Genomic DNA, 20,004 nt, shown 5'->3' on the forward strand with positions numbered 1-20,004 from the left:
TGCCGTCGTACACCAAGATTGTTGTGAACACAACGTTTATTTTCAGTTGCAAAATACACTCCATACATACATATGGGGAGGTACTCGCTCCAAAACAGTTTTGCAGTAAAAACTGCAGGAAATTCAAACCGGCACTAGGAAACACACTGAGAAACCAGAGTAAATGTTTCTACTGCAACCCGTTCCATTTGTGCTAGATGAACCAAAGTCTCTCCTCAAGCTCATATCTGAGAGATAAGTGTTTGTGAAAGCCGTTCTTCACCTAGCTTTTTGGGAACAAAAAGGTTCTTTTCAGTTGCAAATGGCACTCCATATAAGTATATGGGGTGGTACTAGCTCCACCTAGATTTTACAGTGTGAACTGCAGGATCTTCAAACCGGCACTAGGAAACACACTGAGAATCCAGAGTAAAAGTTTCTCCTTCAAACAGTTCCCATTGTGCTAGATGAAGGAAAGTCTCCCCACATGCTCAGTTCTTTTTTAAAAGTGTGTTTGAAAGACGCCTTCACCTAGATTTTTGGGAACACAAAGATTCTTTTCAGTTGCAAACTGCAATCCATACATATATATGGGGAGGCACTAGTTCCAACACTCTTTTACAGTGAAACCTGCAGGAAATTCAAACTGGCACTAGGAAAAAGACTGAGAAACCAGAGGAAAAGTTTCTCCTATAACACGTTCATTTTGCGTTAGATGAACGAACATCTCTCCACATGATTAGTTCTGAGAGATAAGTGTGTGTGAAAGCCGTCCTTCACCTAGGTTCTGGGAAAAAATTTTCTTTTCAGATGCAAACTGCTCTCCATAAAAATATATATAAAGAGATACTCACTTCAACTCGGTTTTACAGTGAAATTTGCAGGAACTTCAAACCGGTCCTAGGAAACACACTGAGATACCAGAGAGAAATTATCTCCTGCAAACTTTTCCCTTTGAGCTAGACGAACGAAACTCTTTCCACATGCTCAATTCTGAGAAATAAGTGTTTATGTAAACTGTCTTTCACCCAGCTGGTTCTGAACACAAAGTTTCTTTTCAGTAGCGAACTGTACTCCATATATATATATGGGGAGGTAATCTCTCCAACTAGGTTTTACAGTGAAAACTGCAGGAACTTCAGTCCGGCACTAGGAAACACACTGAGAAACCAGTGGAATAGTTTCTTCTGTACACGTTCATTTTGCATTAGATGAAATATCTTCTCTCCACATGCTCAGTTCTGAGAAATAAGTGTGTGTGAAAGCCGCATTTCACCTAGCTTTTTGGGAACAAAAAATTTCTTTTCAGTTGCAAACTGTACTCCATACATTTATATGGGGAGGTACCCTCTCCAACACGGTTTTACAGGGAAATCAGCAAGAATTTCAAACTGGCACTTGGAAACACACTGAGAAACCAGAGTAAAAGTTTCTCCTCCAACTGCTCCATTTGTGCTAGAGGAACGAATGCCTCTCCACGTGCTCAGTTCTGAGATATAGGTGTTTGTGAAAGCTGTAATTCACCTAGCTTGTTGGGAACACAAAGTTTCTTTTCAGATGCAAACTGCACTCCATAAATATAAATATGAGGAGGTACTTGCTCCAAATCTGATTAACAGTGAAATCTGCAGGAACTTCAAACCGGCACGAGGAAACACACTGAGAAATCAGAGGATATGTTTCTCCAACAAACCTTTCCATTTGTTCAAGATGAACGAATGTCTCTCCAAATGCGTAGTTCTGAGAGATAAGTGTGTGTGAAAGCCGTCCTTCACCTAGCTTCTCTGGAACACAAAGTTTCTTTTCAGTAGCAAACTGTACTCCATATATATATATGGGGAGGTAATCTCTCCAACTAGGTTTTACAGTGAAAACTGCAGGAACTTCAAACCGGACCTAGGAAACACACTGAGAAATCAGAGAATATGTTTCTCCAACAAACCTTTCCATTTGTGCAAGATGAACGAACGTCTCTCCACATGCGTAGTTCTGAGAGATAAGTGTGTGTGAAAGCCGTCCTTCACCTAGCCTGTATGGAACACAAAGTTTCTTTTCAGTTGCAGACTGTACTCCATACATATATATGGGGAGGTACTCGATCCAACTCGGTTTTACATTGAAAAATGCAGGAACTACATAACGGGACTAGGAAACACACTGAGATAACTGAGTAAATGTTTCTCTTGCAAACTCTTCCATTTGTGAAAGATGAACGAAAGTCTCTCCACATGCTCAGTTCTGAGATTCAAGTGTTTGTGAAAGCTGTCCTTCACCTACCTTGTTGGGAAAACAAAGACTCTTTTCAGTTGAAATCTGCACTCCATACATGTATATTAGGAGGTACCAAATCCAACTCGAGTTTACAGTGAAATCTGCAGGAAGTTCAAACAGGTACTAGGAAACACTCTGAGAAAACAGAGTAAAAGTTTCTCCTGCAACCCGTTCACTTTTTGCTAGATAAACGAAAGTCTCTCCACATGCTCAGTTCTGAGAGATAATTGTGAGTGAAATCTGTACTTCAGCAAGTTTGTTCGGAACACAAAGTCTCCTTTAAGTTGCAAAGTGCACTCCATACATATATATGGGGAGGTAATGGCTTCAACTCAGTTTTACAGTGAAAACTGCAGGAAATTGAAACAGGCAGTATGAAAAAAAATGAGAAACCAGAGTAAAAGTATATGCTGCAACCCGTTCCGTTCGTGCTTGATGAAGGAACGTCTCTTCACATGCTCAGTTATAATAGATAATTGTGGGTGAAGCCGTCATTCACCTAGCTAGTTTTGAACACAACGATTTTTTTAGATGCAAAATGCACTCCATAAATATATATGGGGAGGTACTCGCTTCAACTCTCTTTACAGTGAATATTGCAGGAAATACAAACCGGCACTAGGAAACACACTGGGAAACCACAGTTAAATTTCTCCTGCAACCCGATCCCTTTGAGCTAGTGAACGAACGTCTCTCCACAAGCTCAGTTCTGAGAGATGAGTGGGTGTGAAAGCCGTCCTTCAGCTATCTTGTTTTGAACACATAGTTTCTTTTCCGTTTCAAACTGCAATCCATACATATATATGTGGAGGTACACGCTCGAAATCCGTTTTACAGTGTAAACTGCAGGAAATTCAAACCTGCACTAGGAAACTCACTGAGAAACCAGAGTAAAAGTTCCTCCTGAAACCCGATCCATTTGTGCTAGATAAACTATTGTGACTCCACATGCTCAGTTTTGAGTGATAAGTGTGTGAGAAAGCCCTACTCCACATAGCTCCTTGGGAAGTCAAATTTTCTTTTCCGTTGCAATCTGCAATCCATACATGTATATGGGGAGGTGCTCCCTCCAACTCGATTTTACTGTGAAAACTGCAGGTACATCAGTCACCAGGAAACACACTGAGAAACCAGAGTAAAAGATTCTCTGCAACCAGTTCCCTAAGTGCTAGTTGAAAGAACGGCTCTCTACATGCTCATTTCTGAGAGATAAGTGTGTGTGAATGCCGTCGTACACCAAGATTGTTGTGAACACAACGTTTATTTTCAGTTGCAAAATACACTCCATACATACATATGGGGAGGTACTCGCTCCAAAACAGTTTTGCAGTAAAAACTGCAGGAAATTCAAACCGGCACTAGGAAACACACTGAGAAACCAGAGTAAATGTTTCTACTGCAACCCGTTCCATTTGTGCTAGATGAACCAAAGTCTCTCCTCAAGCTCATATCTGAGAGATAAGTGTTTGTGAAAGCCGTTCTTCACCTAGCTTTTTGGGAACAAAAAGGTTCTTTTCAGTTGCAAATGGCACTCCATATAAGTATATGGGGTGGTACTAGCTCCAACTAGATTTTACAGTGTGAACTGCAGGATCTTCAAACCGGCACTAGGAAACACACTGAGAATCCAGAGTAAAAGTTTCTCCTTCAAACAGTTCCCATTGTGCTAGATGAAGGAAAGTCTCCCCACATGCTCAGTTCTTTTTTAAAAGTGTGTTTGAAAGACGCCTTCACCTAGATTTTTGGGAACACAAAGATTCTTTTCAGTTGCAAACTGCAATCCATACATATATATGGGGAGGCACTAGTTCCAACACTCTTTTACAGTGAAACCTGCAGGAAATTCAAACTGGCACTAGGAAAAAGACTGAGAAACCAGAGGAAAAGTTTCTCCTATAACACGTTCATTTTGCGTTAGATGAACGAACATCTCTCCACATGATTAGTTCTGAGAGATAAGTGTGTGTGAAAGCCGTCCTTCACCTAGGTTCTGGGAAAAAATTTTCTTTTCAGATGCAAACTGCTCTCCATAAAAATATATATAAAGAGATACTCACTTCAACTCGGTTTTACAGTGAAATTTGCAGGAACTTCAAACCGGTCCTAGGAAACACACTGAGATACCAGAGAGAAATTATCTCCTGCAAACTTTTCCCTTTGAGCTAGACGAACGAAACTCTTTCCACATGCTCAATTCTGAGAAATAAGTGTTTATGTAAACTGTCTTTCACCCAGCTGGTTCTGAACACAAAGTTTCTTTTCAGTAGCGAACTGTACTCCATATATATATATGGGGAGGTAATCTCTCCAACTAGGTTTTACAGTGAAAACTGCAGGAACTTCAGTCCGGCACTAGGAAACACACTGAGAAACCAGTGGAATAGTTTCTTCTGTACACGTTCATTTTGCATTAGATGAAATATCTTCTCTCCACATGCTCAGTTCTGAGAAATAAGTGTGTGTGAAAGCCGCATTTCACCTAGCTTTTTGGGAACAAAAAATTTCTTTTCAGTTGCAAACTGTACTCCATACATTTATATGGGGAGGTACCCTCTCCAACACGGTTTTACAGGGAAATCAGCAAGAATTTCAAACTGGCACTTGGAAACACACTGAGAAACCAGAGTAAAAGTTTCTCCTCCAACTGCTCCATTTGTGCTAGAGGAACGAATGCCTCTCCACGTGCTCAGTTCTGAGATATAGGTGTTTGTGAAAGCTGTAATTCACCTAGCTTGTTGGGAACACAAAGTTTCTTTTCAGATGCAAACTGCACTCCATAAATATAAATATGAGGAGGTACTTGCTCCAAATCTGATTAACAGTGAAATCTGCAGGAACTTCAAACCGGCACGAGGAAACACACTGAGAAATCAGAGGATATGTTTCTCCAACAAACCTTTCCATTTGTTCAAGATGAACGAATGTCTCTCCAAATGCGTAGTTCTGAGAGATAAGTGTGTGTGAAAGCCGTCCTTCACCTAGCTTCTCTGGAACACAAAGTTTCTTTTCAGTAGCAAACTGTACTCCATATATATATATGGGGAGGTAATCTCTCCAACTAGGTTTTACAGTGAAAACTGCAGGAACTTCAAACCGGACCTAGGAAACACACTGAGAAATCAGAGAATATGTTTCTCCAACAAACCTTTCCATTTGTGCAAGATGAACGAACGTCTCTCCACATGCGTAGTTCTGAGAGATAAGTGTGTGTGAAAGCCGTCCTTCACCTAGCCTGTATGGAACACAAAGTTTCTTTTCAGTTGCAGACTGTACTCCATACATATATATGGGGAGGTACTCGATCCAACTCGGTTTTACATTGTAAAATGCAGGAACTACATAACGGGACTAGGAAACACACTGAGATAACTGAGTAAATGTTTCTCTTGCATACTCTTCCATTTTTGAAAGATGAACGAAAGTCTCTCCAAATGCTCAGTTCTGAGATACAAGTGTTTGTGAAAGCTGTCCTTCACCTACCTTGTTGGGAACACAAAGACTCTTTTCAGTTGAAATCTGCACTCCATACATGTATATTAGGAGGTACCAAATCCAACTCGAGTTTGCAGTGAAATCTGCAGGAAGTTCAAACAGGTACTAGGAAACACTCTGAGAAAACAGAGTAAAAGTTTCTCCTGCAACCCGTTCAATTTTTCCTAGATAAACAAAAGACTCTCCACATGCTCAGTTCTGAGAGATAATTGTGAGTGAAATCGGTACTTCACCAAGTTTGTTGGGAACACAAAGTCTCCTTTAATTTGCAAAGTGCACTCCATACATATATATGGGGAGGTACTCGCTCCAACTCAGTTTTACAGTGAAAATTTCAGGAAATTCAAACAGGCACTATGAAACACATTCAGAAACCACAGTAAAAGTATATCCTGCAACCCGTTCCCTTCATGCTTGATGAAGGAATGTCTCTCCACATGCTCAGTTCTGAGAGATAATTGTGTGTGAAGCCGTCCTTCATCTAGCTTGTTTTGAACACAACGATTTTTTCAGATGCAAAATGCACTCCATAAATATATATCGGGAGATACTCGCTCCAACTCTCTTTTACAGTGAAAACTGCAGGAACTTCAAACCGGCACTAGGAAACACACTGGGAAACCAGAGTAAAATTTCTCCTGCAACCCCTTCCCTTTGAGCTAGATGAACGAACGTCTCTCCACAAGCTCAGTTCTGAGAGATGAGTGGGTGTGAAAGCCGTCCTTCAGCTAGCTTGTTTTGAACACATAGTTCCTTTTCAATTTCAAACTGCACTCCATACATATATATGGGGATGTACACGCAGGAAATCGGTTTTACAGTTTAAATTGCAGGAAATTCAAACCAGCACTAGGAAACACACTGAGATAAGAGAGTAAAAGTTTCTCCTGAAACCCGATCCATTTGTGCTAGATAAACGATCGTCTCTCCACATGCTCAATTTTGAGTGATAAGTGTGTGAGAAAGCCCTACTCCACATAGCTTCTTGGGAAGACAAATTTTCTTTTCCGTTGCAATCTGCATTCCATACATGTATAAGGGGAGGTGCTCCCTCCAACTCGATTTTACTGTGAAAACTGCAGGAACATCAATCAGTCACCAGGAAACACACTGAGAAACCAGAGTAAAAGATTCTCTGCAACCCGTTCCCTATGTGCTAGTTGAAAGAACGTCTCTCTACATGCTCATTTCTGAGAGATAAGTGTGTGTGAATGCCGTCGTACACCAAGATTGTTGTGAACACAACGTTTCTTTTCAGTTGCAAAATACACTCCATACATACATACGGGGAGGTACTCAATCGAAAACAGCTTTGCAGTAAAAACTTCAGGAAATTCAAACCGGCACTAGGAAACACACTGAGAAACCAGAGTAAATGTTTCTACTGCAACCCGTTCCATTTGTGCTAGATGAACCAAAGTCTCTCCTCAAGCTCATATCTGAGAGATAAGTGTTTGTGAAAGCCGTTCTTCACCTAGCTTTTTGGGAACAAAAAGGTTCTTTTCAGTTGCAAATGGCACTCCATATAAGTATATGGGGTGGTACTAGCTCCAACTAGATTTTACAGTGTGAACTGCAGGATCTTCAAACCGGCACTAGGAAACACACTGAGAATCCAGAGTAAAAGTTTCTCCTTCAAACAGTTCCCATTGTGCTAGATGAAGGAAAGTCTCCCCACATGCTCAGTTCTTTTTTAAAAGTGTGTTTGAAAGCCGCCTTCACCTAGATTTTTGGGAACACAAAGATTCTTTTCAGTTGCAAACTGCAATCCATACATATATATGAGGAGGCACTAGTTCCAACACTCTTTTACAGTGAAACCTGCAGGAAATTCAAACCGGCACTAGGAAAAAGACTGAGAAACCAGAGGAAAAGTTTCTCCTATAACACGTTCATTTTGCGTTAGATGAACGAACATCTCTCCACATGCTCAGTTCTGAGAGATAAGTGTTTGTGAAAGCCGTACTTCACCTAGATTTTTGGGAACAAAAAGGTTCTTTTCAGTTGCAAACGGCACTCCATATATGTATATGGGGTGGTACTAGCTCCAACTCGATTTTACAGTGTGAACTGCAGGATCTTCAAACCGGCACTAGGAAACACACTGAGAAACCAGAGTAAAAGTTTCTCCTTCAAACAGTTCCCATTGTGCTAGATGAAGGAAAGTCTCCCCACATGCTCAGTTCTTTTTAAAAGTGTGTTTGAAAGCCGCCTTCACCCAGCTTGTTGGAAACACAAAGATTCTATTCAGTTGCAAACTGCAATCCATACATATATATGGGGAGGCACTAGTTCCAACACTCTTTTACAGTGAAACCTGCAGGAAATTCAAACCGGCACTAGGAAAAAGACTGAGAAACCAGAGGAAAAGTTTCTCCTATAACACGTTCATTTTGCGTTAGATGAACGAACATCTCTCCACATGCTCAGTTCTGAGAGATAAGTGTGTGTGAAAGCCGTCCTTCACCTAGGTTTTTGGGAAAACAAGTTTCTTTTCAGATGCAAACTGCACTCCTTAAAAATATATATAAAGAGATACTCGCTCCAACTCGGTTTTACAGTGAAATCTGCAGGAACTTCAAACCGGCCCTAGGAAACACACTGAGAAATCAGCGAATATGTTTCTCCAGCAAAACTTTCCATTTGTGCAAGATGAATGAAAGTCTCTCCACATGCTCAGTTCTGAGAGATAAGTGTGTGTGAAAACCGTCCTTCACCTAGCTTGTGGGAAGACAAAGTTTCTTTTCATTTGCCAACTGAACTCCATAGATGTCTATGGCTAGGTACTCGCTCCAACTCGGTTTTACAGTGAAAAGTGCAGGAAATTCATATCGGCACTAGGAAACACACTGAGATACCAGAGAGAAATTATCTCCTGCAAACTTTTCCCTTTGAGCTAGACGAACGAAACGCTCTCCACATGCTCAGTTCTGAGAAATAAGTGTGTATGTAAACCGTCTTTCAACCAGCTGGATCTGAACATAAAAGTTTCTTTTCAGTAGCGAACTGTACTCCCTAAATATATATGGGGAGGTAATCTCTCCAACTAGGTTTTACAGTGAAAACTGCAGGAACTTCAAACCGGCCCTAGGAAACACACTGAGAAATCAGAGCATATGTTTCTCCAACAAACCTTTCCATTTGTGCAAGATGAACGAACGTCTCTCCACATGCGTAGTTCTGAGAGATAAGTGTGTGTGAAAGCCGTCCTTCACCTAGCCTGTTTGGAACACAAAGTTTCTTTTCAGTAGCGAACTGTACTCCCTAAATATATATGGGGAGGTAATCTCTCCAACTCGCTTTTACATTGAAAAATGCAGGAACTACATAACGGGACTAGGAAACACACTGAGATAACTGAGTAAATGTTTCTCTTGCAAACTCTTCCATTTGTGAAAGATGAACGAAAGTCTCTCCACATGCTCAGTTCTGAGATTCAAGTGTTTGTGAAAGCTGTCCTTCACCTACCTTGTTGGGAAAACAAAGACTCTTTTCAGTTGAAATCTGCACTCCATACATGTATATTAGGAGGTACCAAATCCAACTCGAGTTTACAGTGAAATCTGCAGGAAGTTCAAACAGGTACTAGGAAACACTCTGAGAAAACAGAGTAAAAGTTTCTCCTGCAACCCGTTCACTTTTTGCTAGATAAACGAAAGTCTCTCCACATGCTCAGTTCTGAGAGATAATTGTGAGTGAAATCGGTACTTCACCAAGTTTGTTGGGAACACAAAGTCCCCTTTAAGTTGCAAAGTGCACTCCATACATATATATGGGGAGGTAATGGCTTCAACTCAGTTTTACAGTGAAAACTGCAGGAAATTGAAACAGGCAGTATGAAAAAAAATGAGAAACCAGAGTAAAAGTATATGTTGCAACCCGTTCCGTTCGTGCTTGATGAAGGAACGTCTCTTCACATGCTCAGTTCTAATAGATAATTGTGGGTGAAGCCGTCATTCACCTAGCTAGTTTTGAACACAACGATTTTTTTAGATGCAAAATGCACTCCATAAATATATATGGGGAGGTACTCGCTTCAACTCTCTTTACAGTGAAAATTGCAGGAAATACAAACCGGCACTAGGAAACACACTGGGAAACCACAGTTAAATTTCTCCTGCAACTCGATCCCTTTGAGCTAGTGAACGAACGTCTCTCCACAAGCTCAGTTCTGAGAGATGAGTGGGTGTGAAAGCCGTCCTTCAGCTAGCTTGTTTTGAACACATAGTTTCTTTTCCGTTTCAAACTGCAATCCATACATATATATGTGGAGGTACACGCTCGAAATCCGTTTTACAGTGTAAACTGCAGGAAATTCAAACCTGCACTAGGAAACTCACTGAGAAACCAGAGTAAAAGTTCCTCCTGAAACCCGATCCATTTGTGCTAGATAAACTATTGTGACTCCACATGCTCAGTTTTGAGTGATAAGTGTGTGAGAAAGCCCTACTCCACATAGCTTCTTGGGAAGTCAAATTTTCTTTTCCGTTGCAATCTGCAATCCATACATGTATATGGGGAGGTGCTCCCTCCAACTCGATTTTACTGTGAAAACTGCAGGTACATCAGTCACCAGGAAACACACTGAGAAACCAGAGTAAAAGATTCTCTGCAACCAGTTCCCTAAGTGCTAGTTGAAAGAACGGCTCTCTACATGCTCATTTCTGAGAGATAAGTGTGTGTGAATGCCGTCGTACACCAAGATTGTTGTGAACACAACGTTTATTTTCAGTTGCAAAATACACTCCATACATACATATGGGGAGGTACTCGCTCCAAAACAGTTTTGCAGTAAAAACTGCAGGAAATTCAAACCGGCACTAGGAAACACACTGAGAAACCAGAGTAAATGTTTCTACTGCAACCCGTTCCATTTGTGCTAGATGAACCAAAGTCTCTCCTCAAGCTCATATCTGAGAGATAAGTGTTTGTGAAAGCCGTTCTTCACCTAGCTTTTTGGGAACAAAAAGGTTCTTTTCAGTTGCAAATGGCACTCCATATAAGTATATGGGGTGGTACTAGCTCCACCTAGATTTTACAGTGTGAACTGCAGGATCTTCAAACCGGCACTAGGAAACACACTGAGAATCCAGAGTAAAAGTTTCTCCTTCAAACAGTTCCCATTGTGCTAGATGAAGGAAAGTCTCCCCACATGCTCAGTTCTTTTTTAAAAGTGTGTTTGAAAGCCGCCTTCACCTAGATTTTTGGGAACACAAAGATTCTTTTCAGTTGCAAACTGCAATCCATACATATATATGGGGAGGCACTAGTTCCAACACTCTTTTACAGTGAAACCTGCAGGAAATTCAAACTGGCACTAGGAAAAAGACTGAGAAACCAGAGGAAAAGTTTCTCCTATAACACGTTCATTTTGCGTTAGATGAACGAACATCTCTCCACATGATTAGTTCTGAGAGATAAGTGTGTGTGAAAGCCGTCCTTCACCTAGGTTCTGGGAAAAAATTTTCTTTTCAGATGCAAACTGCTCTCCATAAAAATATATATAAAGAGATACTCACTTCAACTCGGTTTTACAGTGAAATTTGCAGGAACTTCAAACCGGTCCTAGGAAACACACTGAGATACCAGAGAGAAATTATCTCCTGCAAACTTTTCCCTTTGAGCTAGACGAACGAAACTCTTTCCACATGCTCAATTCTGAGAAATAAGTGTTTATGTAAACTGTCTTTCACCCAGCTGGTTCTGAACACAAAGTTTCTTTTCAGTAGCGAACTGTACTCCATATATATATATGGGGAGGTAATCTCTCCAACTAGGTTTTACAGTGAAAACTGCAGGAACTTCAGTCCGGCACTAGGAAACACACTGAGAAACCAGTGGAATAGTTTCTTCTGTACACGTTCATTTTGCATTAGATGAAATATCTTCTCTCCACATGCTCAGTTCTGAGAAATAAGTGTGTGTGAAAGCCGCATTTCACCTAGCTTTTTGGGAACAAAAAATTTCTTTTCAGTTGCAAACTGTACTCCATACATTTATATGGGGAGGTACCCTCTCCAACACGGTTTTACAGGGAAATCAGCAAGAATTTCAAACTGGCACTTGGAAACACACTGAGAAACCAGAGTAAAAGTTTCTCCTCCAACTGCTCCATTTGTGCTAGAGGAACGAATGCCTCTCCACGTGCTCAGTTCTGAGATATAGGTGTTTGTGAAAGCTGTAATTCACCTAGCTTGTTGGGAACACAAAGTTTCTTTTCAGATGCAAACTGCACTCCATAAATATAAATATGAGGAGGTACTTGCTCCAAATCTGATTAACAGTGAAATCTGCAGGAACTTCAAACCGGCACGAGGAAACACACTGAGAAATCAGAGGATATGTTTCTCCAACAAACCTTTCCATTTGTTCAAGATGAACGAATGTCTCTCCAAATGCGTAGTTCTGAGAGATAAGTGTGTGTGAAAGCCGTCCTTCACCTAGCTTCTCTGGAACACAAAGTTTCTTTTCAGTAGCAAACTGTACTCCATATATATATATGGGGAGGTAATCTCTCCAACTAGGTTTTACAGTGAAAACTGCAGGAACTTCAAACCGGACCTAGGAAACACACTGAGAAATCAGAGAATATGTTTCTCCAACAAACCTTTCCATTTGTGCAAGATGAACGAACGTCTCTCCACATGCGTAGTTCTGAGAGATAAGTGTGTGTGAAAGCCGTCCTTCACCTAGCCTGTATGGAACACAAAGTTTCTTTTCAGTTGCAGACTGTACTCCATACATATATATGGGGAGGTACTCGATCCAACTCGGTTTTACATTGTAAAATGCAGGAACTACATAACGGGACTAGGAAACACACTGAGATAACTGAGTAAATGTTTCTCTTGCATACTCTTCCATTTTTGAAAGATGAACGAAAGTCTCTCCAAATGCTCAGTTCTGAGATACAAGTGTTTGTGAAAGCTGTCCTTCACCTACCTTGTTGGGAACACAAAGACTCTTTTCAGTTGAAATCTGCACTCCATACATGTATATTAGGAGGTACCAAATCCAACTCGAGTTTGCAGTGAAATCTGCAGGAAGTTCAAACAGGTACTAGGAAACACTCTGAGAAAACAGAGTAAAAGTTTCTCCTGCAACCCGTTCAATTTTTCCTAGATAAACAAAAGACTCTCCACATGCTCAGTTCTGAGAGATAATTGTGAGTGAAATCGGTACTTCACCAAGTTTGTTGGGAACACAAAGTCTCCTTTAATTTGCAAAGTGCACTCCATACATATATATGGGGAGGTACTCGCTCCAACTCAGTTTTACAGTGAAAATTTCAGGAAATTCAAACAGGCACTATGAAACACATTCAGAAACCACAGTAAAAGTATATCCTGCAACCCGTTCCCTTCGTGCTTGATGAAGGAATGTCTCTCCACATGCTCAGTTCTGAGAGATAATTGTGTGTGAAGCCGTCCTTCATCTAGCTTGTTTTGAACACAACGATTTTTTCAGATGCAAAATGTACTCCATAAATATATATCGGGAGATACTCGCTCCAACTCTCTTTTACAGTGAAAACTGCAGGAACTTCAAACCGGCACTAGGAAACACACTGGGAAACCAGAGTAAAATTTCTCCTGCAACCCCTTCCCTTTGAGCTAGATGAACGAACGTCTCTCCACAAGCTCAGTTCTGAGAGATGAGTGGGTGTGAAAACCGTCCTTCAGCTAGCTTGTTTTGAACACATAGTTCCTTTTCAATTTCAAACTGCACTCCATACATATATATGGGGATGTACACGCAGGAAATCGGTTTTACAGTTTAAATTGCAGGAAATTCAAACCAGCACTAGGAAACACACTGAGATAAGAGAGTAAAAGTTTCTCCTGAAACCCGATCCATTTGTGCTAGATAAACGATCGTCTCTCCACATGCTCAATTTTGAGTGATAAGTGTGTGAGAAAGCCCTACTCCACATAGCTTCTTGGGAAGACAAATTTTCTTTTCCGTTGCAATCTGCATTCCATACATGTATATGGGGAGGTGCTCCCTCCAACTCGATTTTACTGTGAAAACTGCAGGAACATCAATCAGTCACCAGGAAACACACTGAGAAACCAGAGTAAAAGTTTCTCCTCCAACTGCTCCATTTGTGCTAGAGGAACGAATGCCTCTCCACGTGCTCAGTTCTGAGATATAGGTGTTTGTGAAAGCTGTAATTCACCTAGCTTGTTGGGAACACAAAGTTTCTTTTCAGATGCAAACTGCACTCCATAAATATAAATATGAGGAGGTACTTGCTCCAAATCTGATTAACAGTGAAATCTGCAGGAACTTCAAACCGGCACGAGGAAACACACTGAGAAATCAGAGGATATGTTTCTCCAACAAACCTTTCCATTTGTTCAAGATGAACGAATGTCTCTCCAAATGCGTAGTTCTGAGAGATAAGTGTGTGTGAAAGCCGTCCTTCACCTAGCTTCTCTGGAACACAAAGTTTCTTTTCAGTAGCAAACTGTACTCCATATATATATATGGGGAGGTAATCTCTCCAACTAGGTTTTACAGTGAAAACTGCAGGAACTTCAAACCGGACCTAGGAAACACACTGAGAAATCAGAGAATATGTTTCTCCAACAAACCTTTCCATTTGTGCAAGATGAACGAACGTCTCTCCACATGCGTAGTTCTGAGAGATAAGTGTGTGTGAAAGCCGTCCTTCACCTAGCCTGTATGGAACACAAAGTTTCTTTTCAGTTGCAGACTGTACTCCATACATATATATGGGGAGGTACTCGATCCAACTCGGTTTTACATTGTAAAATGCAGGAACTACATAACGGGACTAGGAAACACACTGAGATAACTGAGTAAATGTTTCTCTTGCATACTCTTCCATTTTTGAAAGATGAACGAAAGTCTCTCCAAATGCTCAGTTCTGAGATACAAGTGTTTGTGAAAGCTGTCCTTCACCTACCTTGTTGGGAACACAAAGACTCTTTTCAGTTGAAATCTGCACTCCATACATGTATATTAGGAGGTACCAAATCCAACTCGAGTTTGCAGTGAAATCTGCAGGAAGTTCAAACAGGTACTAGGAAACACTCTGAGAAAACAGAGTAAAAGTTTCTCCTGCAACCCGTTCAATTTTTCCTAGATAAACAAAAGACTCTCCACATGCTCAGTTCTGAGAGATAATTGTGAGTGAAATCGGTACTTCACCAAGTTTGTTGGGAACACAAAGTCTCCTTTAATTTGCAAAGTGCACTCCATACATATATATGGGGAGGTACTCGCTCCAACTCAGTTTTACAGTGAAAATTTCAGGAAATTCAAACAGGCACTATGAAACACATTCAGAAACCACAGTAAAAGTATATCCTGCAACCCGTTCCCTTCGTGCTTGATGAAGGAATGTCTCTCCACATGCTCAGTTCTGAGAGATAATTGTGTGTGAAGCCGTCCTTCATCTAGCTTGTTTTGAACACAACGATTTTTTCAGATGCAAAATGTACTCCATAAATATATATCGGGAGATACTCGCTCCAACTCTCTTTTACAGTGAAAACTGCAGGAACTTCAAACCGGCACTAGGAAACACACTGGGAAACCAGAGTAAAATTTCTCCTGCAACCCCTTCCCTTTGAGCTAGATGAACGAACGTCTCTCCACAAGCTCAGTTCTGAGAGATGAGTGGGTGTGAAAACCGTACTTCAGCTAGCTTGTTTTGAACACATAGTTCCTTTTCAATTTCAAACTGCACTCCATACATATATATGGGGATGTACACGCAGGAAATCGGTTTTACAGTTTAAATTGCAGGAAATTCAAACCAGCACTAGGAAACACACTGAGATAAGAGAGTAAAAGTTTCTCCTGAAACCCGATCCATTTGTGCTAGATAAACGATCGTCTCTCCACATGCTCAATTTTGAGTGATAAGTGTGTGAGAAAGCCCTACTCCACATAGCTTCTTGGGAAGACAAATTTTCTTTTCCGTTGCAATCTGCATTCCATACATGTATATGGGGAGGTGCTCCCTCCAACTCGATTTTACTGTGAAAACTGCAGGAACATCAATCAGTCACCAGGAAACACACTGAGAAACCAGAGTAAAAGTTTCTCCTCCAACTGCTCCATTTGTGCTAGAGGAACGAATGCCTCTCCACGTGCTCAGTTCTGAGATATAGGTGTTTGTGAAAGCTGTAATTCACCTAGCTTGTTGGGAACACAAAGTTTCTTTTCAGATGCAAACTGCACTCCATAAATATAAATATGAGGAGGTACTTGCTCCAAATCTGATTAACAGTGAAATCTGCAGGAACTTCAAACCGGCACGAGGAAACACACTGAGAAATCAGAGGATATGTTTCTCCAACAAACCTTTCCATTTGTTCAAGATGAACGAATGTCTCTCCAAATGCGTAGTTCTGAGAGATAAGTGTGTGTGAAAGCCGTCCTTCACCTAGCTTCTCTGGAACACAAAGTTTCTTTTCAGTAGCAAACTGTACTCCATATATATATATGGGGAGGTAATCTCTCCAACTAGGTTTTACAGTGAAAACTGCAGGAACTTCAAACCGGACCTAGGAAACACACTGAGAAATCAGAGAATATGTTTCTCCAACAAACCTTTCCATTTGTGCAAGATGAACGAACGTCTCTCCACATGCGTAGTTCTGAGAGATAAGTGTGTGTGAAAGCCGTCCTTCACCTAGCCTGTATGGAACACAAAGTTTCTTTTCAGTTGCAGACTGTACTCCATACATATATATGGGGAGGTACTCGATCCAACTCGGTTTTACATTGTAAAATGCAGGAACTACATAACGGGACTAGGAAACACACTGAGATAACTGAGTAAATGTTTCTCTTGCATACTCTTCCATTTTTGAAAGATGAACGAAAGTCTCTCCAAATGCTCAGTTCTGAGATACAAGTGTTTGTGAAAGCTGTCCTTCACCTACCTTGTTGGGAACACAAAGACTCTTTTCAGTTGAAATCTGCACTCCATACATGTATATTAGGAGGTACCAAATCCAACTCGAGTTTGCAGTGAAATCTGCAGGAAGTTCAAACAGGTACTAGGAAACACTCTGAGAAAACAGAGTAAAAGTTTCTCCTGCAACCCGTTCAATTTTTCCTAGATAAACAAAAGACTCTCCACATGCTCAGTTCTGAGAGATAATTGTGAGTGAAATCGGTACTTCACCAAGTTTGTTGGGAACACAAAGTCTCCTTTAATTTGCAAAGTGCACTCCATACATATATATGGGGAGGTACTCGCTCCAACTCAGTTTTACAGTGAAAATTTCAGGAAATTCAAACAGGCACTATGAAACACATTCAGAAACCACAGTAAAAGTATATCCTGCAACCCGTTCCCTTCATGCTTGATGAAGGAATGTCTCTCCACATGCTCAGTTCTGAGAGATAATTGTGTGTGAAGCCGTCCTTCATCTAGCTTGTTTTGAACACAACGATTTTTTCAGATGCAAATGCACTCCATAAATATATATCGGGAGATACTCGCTCCAACTCTCTTTTACAGTGAAAACTGCAGGAACTTCAAACCGGCACTAGGAAACACACTGGGAAACCAGAGTAAAATTTCTCCTGCAACCCCTTCCCTTTGAGCTAGATGAACGAACGTCTCTCCACAAGCTCAGTTCTGAGAGATGAGTGGGTGTGAAAGCCGTCCTTCAGCTAGCTTGTTTTGAACACATAGTTCCTTTTCAATTTCAAACTGCACTCCATACATATATATGGGGATGTACACGCAGGAAATCGGTTTTACAGTTTAAATTGCAGGAAATTCAAACCAGCACTAGGAAACACACTGAGATAAGAGAGTAAAAGTTTCTCCTGAAACCCGATCCATTTGTGCTAGATAAACGATCGTCTCTCCACATGCTCAATTTTGAGTGATAAGTGTGTGAGAAAGCCCTACTCCACATAGCTTCTTGGGAAGACAAATTTTCTTTTCCGTTGCAATCTGCATTCCATACATGTATAAGGGGAGGTGCTCCCTCCAACTCGATTTTACTGTGAAAACTGCAGGAACATCAATCAGTCACCAGGAAACACACTGAGAAACCAGAGTAAAAGATTCTCTGCAACCCGTTCCCTATGTGCTAGTTGAAAGAACGTCTCTCTACATGCTCATTTCTGAGAGATAAGTGTGTGTGAATGCCGTCGTACACCAAGATTGTTGTGAACACAACGTTTCTTTTCAGTTGCAAAATACACTCCATACATACATACGGGGAGGTACTCAATCGAAAAAAGTTTTGCAGTAAAAACTTCAGGAAATTCAAACCGGCACTAGGAAACACACTGAGAAACCAGAGTAAATGTTTCTACTGCAACCCGTTCCATTTTTGCTAGATGAACCAAAGTCTCTCCTCAAGCTCATATCTGAGAGATAAGTGTTTGTGAAAGCCGTTCTTCACCTAGCTTTTTGGGAACAAAAAGGTTCTTTTCAGTTGCAAATGGCACTCCATATATGTATATGGGGTGGTACTAGCTCCAACTAGATTTTACAGTGTGAACTGCAGGATCTTCAAACCGGCACTAGGAAACACACTGAGAATCCAGAGTAAAAGTTTCTCCTTCAAACAGTTCCCATTGTGCTAGATGAAGGAAAGTCTCCCCACATGCTCAGTTCTTTTTTAAAAGTGTGTTTGAAAGCCGCCTTCACCTAGATTTTTGGGAACACAAAGATTCTTTTCAGTTGCAAACTGCAATCCATACATATATATGGGGAGGCACTAGTTCCAACACTCTTTTACAGTGAAACCTGCAGGAAATTCAAACTGGCACTAGGAAAAAGACTGAGAAACCAGAGGAAAAGTTTCTCCTATAACACGTTCATTTTGCGTTAGATGAACGAACATCTCTCCACATGATTAGTTCTGAGAGATAAGTGTGTGTGAAAGCCGTCCTTCACCTAGGTTCTGGGAAAAAATTTTCTTTTCAGATGCAAACTGCTCTCCATAAAAATATATATAAAGAGATACTCACTTCAACTCGGTTTTACAGTGAAATTTGCAGGAACTTCAAACCGGTCCTAGGAAACACACTGAGATACCAGAGAGAAATTATCTCCTGCAAACTTTTCCCTTTGAGCTAGACGAACGAAACTCTTTCCACATGCTCAATTCTGAGAAATAAGTGTTTATGTAAACTGTCTTTCACCCAGCTGGTTCTGAACACAAAGTTTCTTTTCAGTAGCGAACTGTACTCCATATATATATATGGGGAGGTAATCTCTCCAACTAGGTTTTACAGTGAAAACTGCAGGAACTTCAGTCCGGCACTAGGAAACACACTGAGAAACCAGTGGAATAGTTTCTTCTGTACACGTTCATTTTGCATTAGATGAAATATCTTCTCTCCACATGCTCAGTTCTGAGAAATAAGTGTGTGTGAAAGCCGCATTTCACCTAGCTTTTTGGGAACAAAAAATTTCTTTTCAGTTGCAAACTGTACTCCATACATTTATATGGGGAGGTACCCTCTCCAACACGGTTTTACAGGGAAATCAGCAAGAATTTCAAACTGGCACTTGGAAACACACTGAGAAACCAGAGTAAAAGTTTCTCCTCCAACTGCTCCATTTGTGCTAGAGGAACGAATGCCTCTCCACGTGCTCAGTTCTGAGATATAGGTGTTTGTGAAAGCTGTAATTCACCTAGCTTGTTGGGAACACAAAGTTTCTTTTCAGATGCAAACTGCACTCCATAAATATAAATATGAGGAGGTACTTGCTCCAAATCTGATTAACAGTGAAATCTGCAGGAACTTCAAACCGGCACGAGGAAACACACTGAGAAATCAGAGGATATGTTTCTCCAACAAACCTTTCCATTTGTTCAAGATGAACGAATGTCTCTCCAAATGCGTAGTTCTGAGAGATAAGTGTGTGTGAAAGCCGTCCTTCACCTAGCTTCTCTGGAACACAAAGTTTCTTTTCAGTAGCAAACTGTACTCCATATATATATATGGGGAGGTAATCTCTCCAACTAGGTTTTACAGTGAAAACTGCAGGAACTTCAAACCGGACCTAGGAAACACACTGAGAAATCAGAGAATATGTTTCTCCAACAAACCTTTCCATTTGTGCAAGATGAACGAACGTCTCTCCACATGCGTAGTTCTGAGAGATAAGTGTGTGTGAAAGCCGTCCTTCACCTAGCCTGTATGGAACACAAAGTTTCTTTTCAGTTGCAGACTGTACTCCATACATATATATGGGGAGGTACTCGATCCAACTCGGTTTTACATTGTAAAATGCAGGAACTACAT

Source organism: Camelus ferus, chromosome 16 (assembly GCF_009834535.1).
Source record: "Camelus ferus isolate YT-003-E chromosome 16, BCGSAC_Cfer_1.0, whole genome shotgun sequence".
NCBI classification, from domain to species: domain Eukaryota; kingdom Metazoa; phylum Chordata; class Mammalia; order Artiodactyla; family Camelidae; genus Camelus; species Camelus ferus.